Source organism: Lytechinus pictus, chromosome 1 (genome assembly GCF_037042905.1).
Source record: "Lytechinus pictus isolate F3 Inbred chromosome 1, Lp3.0, whole genome shotgun sequence".
Classification (NCBI taxonomy): Eukaryota; Metazoa; Echinodermata; class Echinoidea; order Temnopleuroida; family Toxopneustidae; genus Lytechinus; species Lytechinus pictus.
This window is the reverse complement of record NC_087245.1, coordinates 33,965,529-33,980,732: the sequence shown is the minus strand read 5'-3', so window position 1 is coordinate 33,980,732 and position 15,204 is coordinate 33,965,529. Positions and strand designations below refer to the sequence as shown.

General features: G+C 34.5%; 1 protein-coding gene across 2 annotated transcripts in view; it reads right to left on the bottom strand.

The window, feature by feature from the left end:
- The window catches only part of LOC129261389 (glutamate carboxypeptidase 2-like), a 59,440-nt gene extending 49,290 nt beyond the window's left edge, over positions 1-10,150 (bottom strand). Inside the window, exon 1 of one of the 2 annotated variants that reach the window (XM_064100905.1) lies at positions 10,032-10,150. The gene's annotated coding sequence lies outside the window, so the exon portion shown is untranslated. Of the gene's footprint in view, positions 1-4,969; positions 5,097-10,031 lie in introns of those variants that run through there. The other variant, XM_064100900.1, reaches the window with a different exon arrangement.
- Positions 10,151-15,204: the final 5,054 nt, after the last annotated feature.

Genomic DNA, 15,204 nt, shown 5'->3' with positions numbered 1-15,204 from the left:
GTTTCATGAATATCGTGTAGAAGAAAAAAAATCAACTGCAAAAACTAAAAAAAGGGGTATGACGACGAAAAAAAGAGCAAAATATTTAACATCGTTGTGAAATTGGAACCGAAACTTAGTTATTCTACCTCTAATTAATTGATTTTAATTATTACCAGATCTCACCTTCAAGTATATTTACAGAAAAAAAGTATGGGGGTGGGGTAAAATATGCCACTTGTTAAGTTTTTAGCTCACTGCTAAAGAATGGTAGGGTCAAATGGGTTGCCGTTTGCGTAGTATTTGAGACAGTTCTCATGGTTCTTCAGCACAGATTTTTAGCAGAGAGAACGTGTCACAGCTCAGTGCTCAGGGCCAGGAGGATCACAAACCCAGCAACACATACAAATCAAAATTTTGAAAGTAGCATTGCCACTTTAGAGAGGCGAGGACTGTACCTACCCATTAACTTTTATCTTAGTTTACTTGTGTAAGGTATTATTTTGCATGCCAGAACCGTAGTAAATGTCACAACTTTCCCTTTTTTTCTGACTGGATGTCTATGAACTCGACATGTCTGATGGGGCAAATGAGGCCACCCGGATTAATACATAATTGAAACTTTATAGTTACATCTGTAAAAACTTTGAAATTCAGTGTAGGCATCATCACACTTGATTATATATAATGTATATGTGTAAACTATCGATAAACACGTAGATACACAAAAATGTAACTATGACAGCAGAAAACACAATCTGAGAATCTTTTTTCCCTATAATATTGGATAGGATTAATAAATTATTCATAAAATGAGGGTCATTTGGTAAATAACTAAATGTTAATATGATTGTTTCTAATAAATGTTTAGTGATTGTATTAAACCAACTGAACTATTTTTACTTCGAAAAAGCAACATGAAATAGGTTTTAATCAGGCGGCCTCATTTGCCCCATTTAGGTGGGGCAAATATAGTCCGGCAGCCCAGAAGATTTATTCAACCGAAAGCCGGACAAGCAAATGACCCCATAGATGGATGGCATGGACCCTGAATTTGATGATTGGTTTTCATAACAAAAATCCAAGAGGGCCGCCAAAGTTATCAATTTTGAACCCCGTGGGACATGATTTGGCAAAGGGGACATCAGGATTCATTAACTAGACACTTCAGGCAATACAAAATGTTAATTAAATATATGTTATGATGGTTATGTTATTTTAACTGGGCGTTGTGGTGTGCGCCTATAATCCAAGCTGTGGGGAAGTTACAAATTGATGCAGAGGTTCGAGGTTCGAGCCCTGGTCACGTCTTTCGGATGGTGACGTTAAAGGTCGGTCCCAGACGTAAATAATCATATCTGATTGATACACGTCTGACAAAACTCAAATACACACGGTGGACATGAACCCCCATTTCCGACTCGACTGCAATAATGCAGTCATTCATGGTATAGGTTCGTTGTTGAAAATTAGGCTGAAAACGTAGCCTATAGACTGTCCAGTTTTGTCCAGTGGGCGATCAATCTTTGCTGAAATCATTAATTTAATAGCAGAGACATAATGAAGATGAAAATATGTTGTTTCGGAGATTTAATATCATGCAATATGCAGGAAACACCAATAAAAAAGACATACTGTATCGTTCACACAACTCAGCTATATGGTGAAAAACAGGCAAAAACGCATGATTTCTATGTACGTATCATATTGAAAAGGGGGCTGAAACCACAGTCTATAATGTCATTTCCAATTACTGACATATAAATGATAAAGAGAACAATATTATGCTTGACAGGAAATATATCAAAAAAGTACCCAAAAAAAAATAGATTTCTGAATTGATCTTCGACAATTTTTGAAGCAAGAGATCCCCAAACTAATGATATGCAAATTTCATGAACTAATTTGCATATGTAAACATTTCTCAGTGTTTCTGAAATTTTGCATGTCACTTGTGCACTACTTGAACAACATATTGTGAAAGTTTAAAAAGACACAAACATGGTTTGGCTGAGATATTTTCCATTGACTTGATGCTATGTGTAGAATGTCTAAAAAATGGTGAAATAGGGCCATTTTGAAATGACGTCATAATTATATTACGTCATTTTGGTGGAAGACCACGGATAAAACCCGGCAGCAATGCTTTTTTGTAAACTTCAGGGTCAATGTCATCCAGCTATTTGCTTGTCCGGCTTTCGGTTGAATAAATCTCCTGGGCTGCCGCACCAATAAGGCCACCCGACTGAAGTATTAATGGCCTGTTAATATGCAAATTAGGCTGATTAGTTCTGACATTTCTAATGGATAATTTCAGTTTAATCTAGATCTAGTAATTGACATCTAATCATGTTTCTACTGCTTTACATTAAAAAATATAGTTGGAATTATACAAAAAGGTGGCCTTGTTTACCCCACTCCCCTATGCCAAAAGAAAAAGAAATAAGCAACTCCTAATCGAGGTTAGCCTGAAATAATTACTATTTCAGTTATCACGAAGCTATATATCATGAACAGGTGGCTTTCTGTACATCCGCTACACCCCAAAGTGAATAAATATTTATTTATCAATTTCAAAATTTTCTGAAAAATTGTATTTGCTTATTTACTCCTCTTGTGTGTTTCGTTCGTTCATACAGTACCTAAAAATGGGGATAGACAAAATCGATCGCATACTCATCAGACATGCAGTGAAAAAGAAGGTCATGTCTTATATGAACTGGAATACTATTTTTATTATCTTCAGAATAAACAGTGGCTTCACAGTCAGACTGCAGGTCCCAAGAAAGTGGCTTCTTTCATCCAAGTGATATTCATGACTTGAGATGTTTTGCATATTTAATGAGCTTGATGCGGACCAAAACACCTCTTTTCATTCGGTCATTGCTGCTCTAATTGTGCATCGATTTCATGAATTTGGTACCATTGTAAAGAAGAAGAATCATTCTTTCAGGTCATGTGTTTGGATTTATTCAAAGATTTTGTAATATAGGTTAAAATTTTGATCTAAAATATGCTACAAAATAAATATTTTCACCTGACAAAAGCTGCTATTTTCACACTTTATTTTTGTTTGAGCCCAAATGATTTTTATATAATGATAAAGCTGAATATGTATGCTTTGAAATGATATAGGTTTCAAAATAAGAATTGGTTTAATCGGGTCAAGATCACACTTTTCATTTGCCAAGTACAGAAAGCAGCTTGAAAACAAGAATACTGCACTCTGATTGGTCAAAGAGACCGCACACTGGCAAATTCCAACGGTTCCAGTGCCTGGGTTCGTGGGAAGGTCACACTTCCCATGTGGTAATCTCCTCAAATACCCCGCGCCTGTTGTTCTGTGAATCTTATCCAGCCAATCAGAACTCTGGATTTCATGCAAGTACAACATTTCAGAAATCTCGTCTTGTACCTTGGTGGGAAAAGTGTGATCTTGACCCGATTATAAGGTGCTGCATATCAAGAGTGGCATTGTGAGAAAGTACAGAAGTTCAGCTTTATGTTGATATAAATATCATTGAGGCTCAAAATAAAAAGTTTTGCACAATTTGCAAAAGAAAACAGAGGAAGAAAATTCAGTTTTGAGGCACATTTTCAGGCCAGAAATTTACTTATTTGACAAAATATTATATACAAAATAAATGACCAATATGAAAGAGTAACTTTTACTCTATCTGATGGTGCAATAATATTTCATTTAACTTGAGGTTAAAACAGGTAAATTCTTAGAGAAAGAAAATCTCACGAATCACGAGATTTTGCAAGGAGGAGGATTCAGCCACGAGATGATTTGGATGAATCTGGCCTTTTTGCTCATTAGCATAGGGACCTGCGGTCTGACTGTTCACTGTCGTGACGTTGTTTGGTTCTCTATATCGAGATTATGCAAACATTGACAACAGGGGGAATAAAACCGTAAATGGTGAGCATAACCAGTCTCCAAACTTAAAATATAGTTGCAACCACTCGGAGTTGCAAACTAGTAATGAACTAGTTTCAAGATACCCGTTACCATGGTTACATATTAATTTTGAACGCTTAAAATTTGCATTTAGAACAATAAAATGCATTTTTTCTATATTGTAGAACAATTCTATGTATTCTATGTATGTATTATATAATCATAATTTTGGTGTGGGAGAATACGGGAACGCATGATTTGCACACCTTCTTGAATGACTGATAAAGAAAACTTGCCCTTCTACCCAACCTTTTCACTGTTTCAAGGTCCTGGGATTATGTAAGTGATTTTCTATAGAAACCATGCGCACAATTGTAATATTAACCCCTTTTCAAATATTGTGTTTCACTAGCTTCGATGGATCAATAATTTACCTAATTTACCATGAAGACAGATAGGAGTTTAAAAGAGAATATAATTTAAGATTGTTAAAAGGAGCGAAACAACCTAGCGATCAATCTTGTGCTTGTAGTGTTGACAATGCTGGCGGAGTCATATCATTTGAACTTTCTAAAAGAGTACAAAGCACACATGTCTTTTATATCAGTTTAATTGAAACACTAATTGAATATGGGAACAGTTGGAAATTTTCCCTAAATTCTTGATCATCGCATCATACAGATGCAATCTGGTTTATCATGGGATATGCGTGCGATAAACAAACTTAAAACGATATGCTTGCGGTAAACAAACATTTAATTGTCCGAAGATGCTTCATCTGGTTTCCGAATCAGTATTAAGCTTCAAGCCTTAAATTCAACATACAAAAAGATTATAATAACAATTGGTCGAAGTGTACCGCAGTTCAGATCTTTTCTCAATATACAGTGCGTCCCACAAAAAAGGGAAACTCGTTTTCAGAGATAGATTTCACAATTATTAAATATTTTTTTCTATAAATTTGATACTCATGGCAAGAGTGGAATCTCATCTCTCATTTGAAAGCAACAGCTTAGCATTTTTTTCACGCATGGCAGATTACAAACAATAAATATTGAAGCAGAAACCATTTGCGCAGAAACTTACGTGTGAATCTGAATCCCATCTCATTTCAGGGATCAGTGAGAGAAGCTTTAAAAAATAATACAAAAGAAATGCTAATGAGCCAATCGTCGAATATGCACGGTCGTCGGATCACGAACCAATCATGTGCAATTTTTCTGCGCAACCTGGTTTTAACATTAAATTTTCAAACTCGTCTTGCTCATTAATGCGTGAAGTGTTTGTCTCATATTCATGAGGTATCAAAATAAATTGAATAATTGATTTATATGTGAATGAAATATAATTTATTTGCATTTGAATTAAAAAAGACATGGGAATCCCGGTTTCCTTTCTTTCTGGGACGCACTGTATAGCTAAATATGCCTCTTAATCGAAAATAATTCATTGACTGTAATGATTATTACCCTCATCGCAGGTAATGGAAGTGAATTAAACACATAGAACCTTTGGACCAGTTCTCGAAAACCCATTGATCGAATTGGAAACGTTTGGTTAACAAATAAATGCTCTTGTGATCAAGCTGATTTTTCGTGCTGTCTGACAATAAAGAATGTATACACATTCGATGCGGATGCTATACTATTCAAACGTGAGTCGATCTATCAATTCAAAATGGTTGAACAAAAAGTTTGAGTGTGGTGATGTATACTAAAAACACGCCCCTCAGGTACTAAGCCGTTTGTGGTGCAGAAGAGGAGGAAGAGGAGGAAGAGGGGGGGGGGGGGGCGTAAGGGGTGGCAGATATGGTAGGCAAAAACAAGGTAATATCTACAAGTACCTCGGTAGAATAAACATATACATAAAAAGTTCAATGAGAATAGTTTTAAGCATGATTTATACAATGTAGATTGGAGTGTTTCTAAATAGTGAAGAAGATATTGACATTGTATGGCAAAAATGGAAGCAATCTTTATTGAATGTCGTAAATGGTCATTTGCCTATTAAGTCACGGAGAGTTAAAGAAAAACATACACCATGGATAACAAGTGATATACGAGATGTTATGATACGATATAAAAAATTAAAGAAATTTATGAAATCAAAATCAGAAGAACACTGGATCATGTATAAACAAAGTAGAAATACAGTTAATATTATGGTCAAATCTAATAAAAAGAAATATTTTCATAAGAAAATTTTTGATTGTAAAAATAACAGCAGCGAATTATGGAAATGTATTAAAGAATTATTACCTTCAAAAACATAAATCTTCCTTGAATAAGATTGTTTTCGATGGAAATGAATACAATGATCCATTGAATATTGCCAACCATTTTAATGATTATTTTGTGTCAGTTACCAAAGACGTGATTGAAGATTTTAGTGATGTCACTGATATTAACTATTCACCACATCAAACTGATCATCCAAACTCTTCCCAAGAAAATTTTCTTTTTAACTTACCGATAATAGATTCTGATCAAGTCATAGAGGCTATTAAAACTTTAAATACAAATTCGTCTTGTGGCCTTGATGGAATAAGTTGTAAAATAATTAAATTATGTGGTCACGTTTTGATTCCTTCTTTAGTAACTTTGATAAACAATTCTTTTTCATCTTGCTCTTTTCCAAAGGAATGGAAGGAAGCTAAAAATTTTCCCCTTCATAAAAAGGGTAGTACTGAAGAAAAGAGTAATTATAGACCGATTTCAGTAGTAAGTATTGTTTCCAAGATTGTAGAAAAGATTCTTAATACAGAACTAGATTCGTTTCTGAATGTTTCTAGATTATGATGTGAAGGCCAATTCGGGTTTAGAAAAACCATTCAACTGAAACTGCATTAGTATATATGGTTAATGATTGGTATACAAGTATTAATAAAGGGAAGATGGTCGGTGTAATTTTCATTGATTTGAAAAAAAGGCCTTCGATTTGGTAGATTTGGATTTGCTGTTATTAAAATTGAAAAAATATGGTTTCTCATCAGACTCAATCAAATGGTTTAATTCTTTAATATCTATTTACTAGATCACAACGTGTTAATATAAATGGGGGTACTTTCTGAAATTAAAGGGATGCGGAAAGGAGTACCGCAGGGATCCATATTGGGCCCAAAATTATTTTCCATATTTATAAATGATATGCCTAATGTATTGAAACACTCTAAAATAGTTATGTACGCAGACGATACATCTATTTATGCCGAAGGTGATAGTTTAGCTGAAATACAAAAAAAATACAATTGGATTTAGAAAATGTAGCCTGCTGGTTAGAAGAAAACCGTATGATGATGAATTATGAAAAAACAAAATGTATGATTGTTGGTACACGAGCTCGATTTGCATACTCTATTCATTTCAATGAATCTCAGTTAAAAATAATTTGTAATGGTCACGAGATTATACAAGTTCAATCCTTTGAATGTTTAGGTATAATCATTGATAATGAGTTATCATGGAAAGAACATGTATCTAAAGTAGCCAATAACGTTAGCAGGAAGTTAGGTATCTTACGAAGGTTAAAAGGTTGTGTCAATGAAAATACTTTACTCACTTTATATAATGCTATGGTTTTGCCAATTCTAGATTATTGTTGTATTGTCTGGGGGGGATAAATTCAAAGAAGATACCGAAAGATTGAATAAGTTACAGAAAAGAGCCGCAAGGATAATTTTAAATGCCCATGTCTTGACCCCTTCGGAAAATTTGTTTGCCCTCTTAGACTGGAAAAGATTTGAAGATAGAGTTCGCATTTTTAGATTTATTTTTATGTTCAAATGTATGAAGTGTATTGCTCCCACATGTCTGTCCAAATCATTTACTTTTAGGAAAGAAATTCATTCATACTGTACAAGAAGTTCCTCTCATAATAAGTTACACTTCCCAAAATGTCATATTGAATCATTCAAACACTCATTTCATTATCAAGCCGTCTCATTATGGAATAGTCTTCAACCTGAACCTCAAAACATAAATTCCCTCTCAATTTTTAAGAAATATTTAAAAGATAACCTTTAAGTCTAATTGCAGCTTTTTTTTTCCAATAGTAAATATCTCCGATGTCAATGTCGATTATTATGTTCTATGTATGTATATTCCCTTCTTTCTAATGATGTGCGTAGTTAATAGTTATTTATAGTTTCGTTTATATCTGATTTTAACTACTATGTTCAATCATAATGTATGTATATTTTCTCATGTTAATTTTACTGTGTATAATAAGATACATTTTGATTGTTTTGTAATATGCAGGACCCCAAGGGAGAGCAGTTTTTATGTTGATTGGGTATCCTGTTGAAATATTGTTAATAAATACATTTTCTGGTAATAATCATGGTTGTCCCCATCCATGGGGGAGGGGGGGGGGGGGTGGCAGGGTACCCCTAACATTTCAAAGGAGGGGACACAATAGGCCACGTCTCCCCAGAAAAAAAATGGAAGTATTGTATTTTGATTAATTTGTTTAATGACAGACGTATCTCCATAATAATTTCCCTATATGTCAAATAACACTTAAACCGCTAATTTCCAGAGTTTTCAGCGTCGTGCTCCTTTTTCTATTACATGAGATACGTAAGCTCTTCATAAATTTCCTCTTTGTCAGACTGCTTTAACATTCTTTTTTTTATCAGAGCATTCACTTCGTGCTAGCATTATTATTAAATGAGTTAAGTATCCTGTCTGTTATTACGGAAGGTTATTAAAATGTCATATTTTCACGTCAGAATGTCAATAACGTTTTTAACATTATATGATCAGTGAGACATTATAATATTGATGAGTTCATGCAAAGATGTTATTTTCAGGTCAGTGTAGTAGAATTCTTTTGCTCGCGCTTCGCGCTCACATTTTTAGTTTAGGTTACATGAGATATATCTTTTTATAAATACAAATAAATTAACATTCTTGTCGTTATTGAAAAGAACAGAATACAAATACAATTCTGTGGGGTGAAGAAACATATGACAGCAAAACTATTTTTATACGTAATATTATTTTTTTAATAAAAAAATAGGTACATGAAAGGAAAGAACTATAATGGTAGCAAATCCCCCAATGTAATCAAAATTGATAACTTAATCATTTTATAATGCTGATAAATATGCACTTTTTACTCTGTTTAGTTTCATTGTTTCATTGGTAACCATATATAAACATATATACATATATATACACACACATATATATGTATATATATATATACATATACATATATATATATATATACATATACATATATATATACATATATCCACATGATATGGGATTGGTTGAGGTTTCCAAAAGTGCTCAATGCCGGGGCAGAGCAATATATATATTTATTCATACCTTGGTCAGTTCGGTCTATAAATATACGTAATGAATATACGTAATGAAGTTTGTAGACCGAACTGACCAAGGTATGAATAAATATATATATATTTTATATATAAAAGAGGCAAAGAGGTAATGCATTGTTATAGTTCCAACAAAATTCATATAAAATTTATATATATATATATATATAGAGAGAGAGAGAGAGAGGGGGGGAGAGAGGGGGAGAGAAAGAGAGAAGATGCAGTGGCGGCAAAACGGGAGGGGTATGGGATAATTCCCCTCCGAAACTTTGAAAAATAAAGGAAAGATGTTGAAGAGTAATCCATCCATCCTCGCCCCCCCAAAAAAAAAAGCCCTTTCCTTCACTGCCCCAACTTAAAAAAAATTATGGTGCTGCCACTGACAGGCGATTGAAAAGAGGGGGAATATGTCGTCTCCCTTACGTTTTACTGTCATACTAGAGCAAATTAGCCATTTACTGCATTACAAACTATTGGATATTCACGTGCACGTGTAAAAATACAGATACTCTTTCAACTTGCGACCTTGAATAATTCAACCCTCTCCCTCAAGCTCTTGTTTTCTATTATTGCTGAAACATCAAGCATATCACAGTTGAATGTTATTACATGGTCACAAGTCAATAAAATATTTCATTGTTCATTTAACATACATGCGTATGATTTTATTTTCCAGATTTAACATTTTGGGAAAAATGTCGAAATTCCCGATTTTGCACCAGCTTGCCTAAAATTCTGAAAAATTGATTAAAGTGGTGTCAATTTGTAGGAAATGTAATGTTCATTCATTCTAGAGTATTTACTTACTAAGATTCTTCACTGCCCTCTATACAGGGTAGGCTATAGGCAGGAAGACGTCAAGTCTTCTGTTCTTGGCTGCTCTCACTTTATCTGTCGACTTTTGCTGCAGTATCTCGCCTCCAGCTGTTTCGAGGACGACCTTTCCGTCTTCATAATAATATATAATGCAAAATGAAAAATGCAAATGAGTCAAAATGGGGTCTTTCATTTTACGCCATCTTATCTATTGAGGTATTCTGAAACAGGGGCAGACCTACTTTGTGATAATGGTCTTCTGGTGAAAGATGGGTTAACAGGCTTAATGCAACGTACTTTTATTTTACTTTAAAATTCAATTTTCAAGAAATAAACTTCATTATGTCTCTTTGTAATGAAATGCAATTTGCCCATAACCTTTATTCACATTGATATCATTTTTGTCTGTAAGAACATAAAGGGTTAAAATTTCACATGCTTAACATTATATAAAATTACATGATTCAAATAATGAATATCTTTGCTTGCCTTTCTGATTGCATTGTCTTAAATAAATAATTATATAAATTTTTAAGTAGCTGGAAAGGCGACAGATACTGTGCCCCCCCCCCCCCCCCGCGTCTCAAATTCGGAGCGACGCCAATGTTAATGGCTGAAGATGTAGAAATGACGGAATTCATCATCTTTTCTCCTTAAGGATTTAGACATGATGAGGTCCAAAATATTGTTATCTGATCTTGGCACTTTTAAGATTCCTTTCATATGACATACAGTTCATTAAGTGCTGGGAAATGAGTTTGAATTTGAATAAGAAACATAAGAGATGAAATGGATAAAAAGTCAATCACGTTTAATGGCTGCTTTAGTTATGCAAGGACGTCACCAGATTTTGTGCAATAACTCATGCATCTGGATTAGTATTCTGCATTTAGATCATTTCAATTTAGGATTCTTATTATCGTATATATAAACAAATAAATTCTTCAAATGCCTGTGGGCAAATTCTAGTCGATTTTGAATCTAGGGATAGTTGTCTACCTCTGGCATCCACCTAGAAGGTATTACAAGTGACGCCCTTGCACATAACAGAGTCACCACGTGAAGGTAGCAGCATGACCCCGGGTTAGTAAAAATTAAAGGTGATCCGAAATCAAAATAAAGAACAAAAATATGTAATGAAAAATAAAGTTAGTATAAAAATCCCAGCGAATGGAAGGCGAATAAAAAATAAATACACGTATAGCAAATTTCACAAACAGATATATAAACGCACAATTATGCACATATATACACAAATAGGCACTGACGGGCACAAACTACGCACATATAAAAACATATTCAACATGCAGACACATGTATACAACAATATTCACAAATATACACAAACATTTATGTAAATAAAATGATAGGCGAAAACACGTAATAATTCGCAGCAAGCAAAGCGAAGGCACGGCGGAAGCGCTGCTGCGATGAGAGAATACATGCAGGGGGGGGGGGGGGGAACAAGAGCAAAGGCAACCGGCGAAAAGGCCTTGATCATGATGTCGGTAACTTGCAGATCATGCAGGGCGAAGGCAGCAGGCGAACACGGCTGAGGGTGAATGCCTACGCTGAAAGGGGAGATAAAAACGATTAGTCGTTCAATTACAATATTTTATCAGGAAACGCATCAAACAATGCTGACCTCCGTTATGTCACTGGCATTCTGTAAAACAAACGTTTAAACAGCAGTACGCAAACTAATGATCAAAACGATATTAAAGTCAAAAGAGAACAAAGTACAAACAGGAACACTTGGTTCAAACTAACCAGAGCAGCCACAGTCTGCTTCTGAGGTAAAAGCAGAGCCTGCTCGGGGACTGACAAAAAGCTGAAATGAGTAAAAAATAGTTATTAAGGTTGAAAAATAAAATTATAAACGAGGCCATATGGCAGGCCACCATTAAAAGCCGATTTGGACATCCTTCGGAAAATGAAAACAATGACCATGACGTACTTGTTATCATGATTATGTTTAGCAGGATCAGCTGGATGCGCTGGCTACCAGTAAAAAACACGACTGTTTACCTGAGGTGAATTTATTCATTATTTTAGGAAATAAAATTATATGTTCAGCAGTTAGGCATGCTGGAAGACTGCGAATAAATGCCAAAAGTACCTAGCCTGGATTTGGTACGTATATAGAAATAGAATTATAGAGTCATTATCAACTAGGACACAAAATAATTAAACAGTGGTTAGCGGACTCAGCTGGAAGACCACTAGATGCTGAATTGTCTATCGTTAAAAAAAGGTTTTCATTTTTTTTTAATCATAAACGCATGAAGCAGAGCCCGCATTCGACAGCTACCTAAATTCAAAGTGAATATCCTGGGTAATTAAGGACCTTTATCATTAACAAGATGATTAAATTTTGTTCTTAGGCTGAAATTCCGATAGTAAACAATGAAATGTTAACCCTGCATCAAATCAAAAGAAAATGTATATATTATTGGACCTGTTAGGAATGGTGCTATCATGGGGATTCATAATATTGCCGTCAAAATAAAGGCATCGAGCCCTGAAAGAGAATATTTCAACGAAATGAGTTGAACATATGCTATACAAAAATATCCAGGATAACTATACATCTCAGTAATATCGCATTATACGGTATCAATCCGGTTGTCTGTGTATCACATTATCTGATTTTAAAAATGAAATAGGGAAATAGGAAAAAGGGAAATATTAGAAGACCATCGGTAAAACCCGAAAGGGCTCCCCAATTAAGATTGAAATCATACTAAATTCTGTTAGCAATACAAATCTGAAGTGACTACCTGAGAAAAATAAGTGTCATTATTAACAGGAATAGCAACTTTTGTCATTGGAATGTCGCCTAAATTTAAAGTCACAGTTGCTACACTGGATAAATAAAAATTGATAGAAAAAAGTTATATGACCGTAGGGCAAAAAAAAATGGAGTAACTACTCTGGGCAAACATTAAACAAAGCCTGCTCGGCGACTTCTACTGGCTGGAATTGATTCCTTCTGTAAATACAAAACTTTATGGATAATGACTTTATTTTGTGAAAGGTAAATAAACAGAAAGGTAAATATACAGAAAGTAGCCCGAGAGTAAACACTGAAGTCGCAACTGGTTAACTGCGTTAAAGGTATCCAATCCTGAACGAGAATAACATTTCGACATAGCAAGCAAAAATGAAAATGCAACTCCTGATAATTTTAAATTTCAAGAAGTATATTGAATCATATGACATTAAAATTGATTTTTTGTCTCCTTCCCAACCTCCAAAATGACAAAGAGAAATGATCATATTAATCTCCATTAGAAAATCACAAAAACACATAGTGGCTGATTAAGGAAAAAAAATACATTTCATTTGTGAGCAATACAGCTAGGGGATTGCAAACAAATATCCGAAGTGGCCCCCTAATAAAAGAAAGCGTTACTCTTTTACAGGAATAATAACTTCATGTTAGGCAGGGCCTGGTGAAAAACGGCCAAGAAAACCTAGAGGGGCTTTCCTGAGAAAATAAAGACATCGATATGTTTAAAACACAACCTGCCTGAAAAGAGAATAATGATCACAAGTTACATGGAATTCCACTTAATACTATTAAAAGTAGGACCTCTGCTTTAAAATGTTGCAGTGTCACTGAGTTGCCGCCAGAAATGTCAAAGTTGCTACATTGGGTAAATAAAAGCCATTATAAGAAAGTAATATGTCGTCATTACTGGGTGATTGGAAGCCGACCACCTATAAAAAGCTAAAATGGGTACTCGGGACAAACATTAAGTAGAACCCGGTTGCACTAGCTAGAGTGAATTCTCTCTGTAAATAAGAACCCTTTTTAAATAATGGTAATTATTATTATTATTATAGTTTGTGAAAGGGGAGTACGCTCAAAGTCCCGTAGTAAACACTGACGTCGCAACTCTGCATCCTGAGAAAAACAAGGGTCACTTTTAACAGGAATAGAAACTTTTGTAATTAGAATGTCGCCTAAATTTAAAGTCACAGTTGCTACACTGGATAAATAGAATTTGATATAAAAAAGTTATATGACCGTAGGGGGAAAAATGAAGTAACTACTCAGAACAAACATTTAACAAAGCCTGCTCGGCGACTGCAACTGGCTGGAATTGATTCCTTCTGTAAATAAGAACCTAGTTTATGGATAATGACTTTATTTTGTGAAAGGTAAGTACGCAGAAAGTAGCCCAAGAGTAAACACTGAAGTCGCAACAGGTCACCTGCATTAAAGGTATCCAATCCTGAACGAGAATAAAATTTCGACATAGCAAGCAAAAAAACAAAAAGTAACAACTCCTGATAACTTTACATTTCAAGAAGTATATTGAATCACATGTCATCAATTTTTTTTTGTCTCCTTACTACCCTCCAAAATGACAAGGAGAAATTATCATATTAATCTCCATTAGAAAATCACAAAAACCCATAGTGGCTAATTAAGGAAGAAAATACATTTCATTTTGTTGGCAATCATCCCCTAATAAAAGAAAGTGTTACTCTTTAACGGGAATAAAAACTTTGTTCAAGCAGTGCCTGGTGCAAAACGGCCAAGAAAACCTAGAGGGGCTTTTCTAGAAAAATAAAAGACATCGATAAAATGCTTAAAATGCAACCTGCCTGAAAGGAGAATAATAATCACAAGTTACATGGAATTTCACACAATACTATTAAAAGTAGGACATTTGCCTTCAAATGTTGCAGTGTCACTGAGTTGCGGCCATAAATGTCAAAGTTTCTACATTGGGTAAATAAAAGCCATTATAAGCAAGTAATATGTCGTCATTACTGGGTGATTGGAAGCCGACCACCTATAAAAAGCTAAAATGGGTACTCGGGACAAACATTAAGTAGAACCCGGTTGCACTAGCTTGAGTGAATTCCCTCTGTAAATAAGAACCCTTTTTAAATAATGGTAATTATTATTATTATTATTATACTTTGTGAAAGGGGAGTACGCTCAAAGTCCGGTAGTAAAGACTGAAGTCGCAACCCTGCATGCCGAAAGTCTTTAAGAAGGGCAAATTGAAATGCTGTCACCAACGGCCATTAATTGCACTGCGTTAAAGGTATCCAATCCTGAAAGAGAATAAGATTTTGGTGTTAAAGTGTAAAAGAAAATGAAATAAACGATTATCCAGAATAATTTTACATTTCAATAAGTATA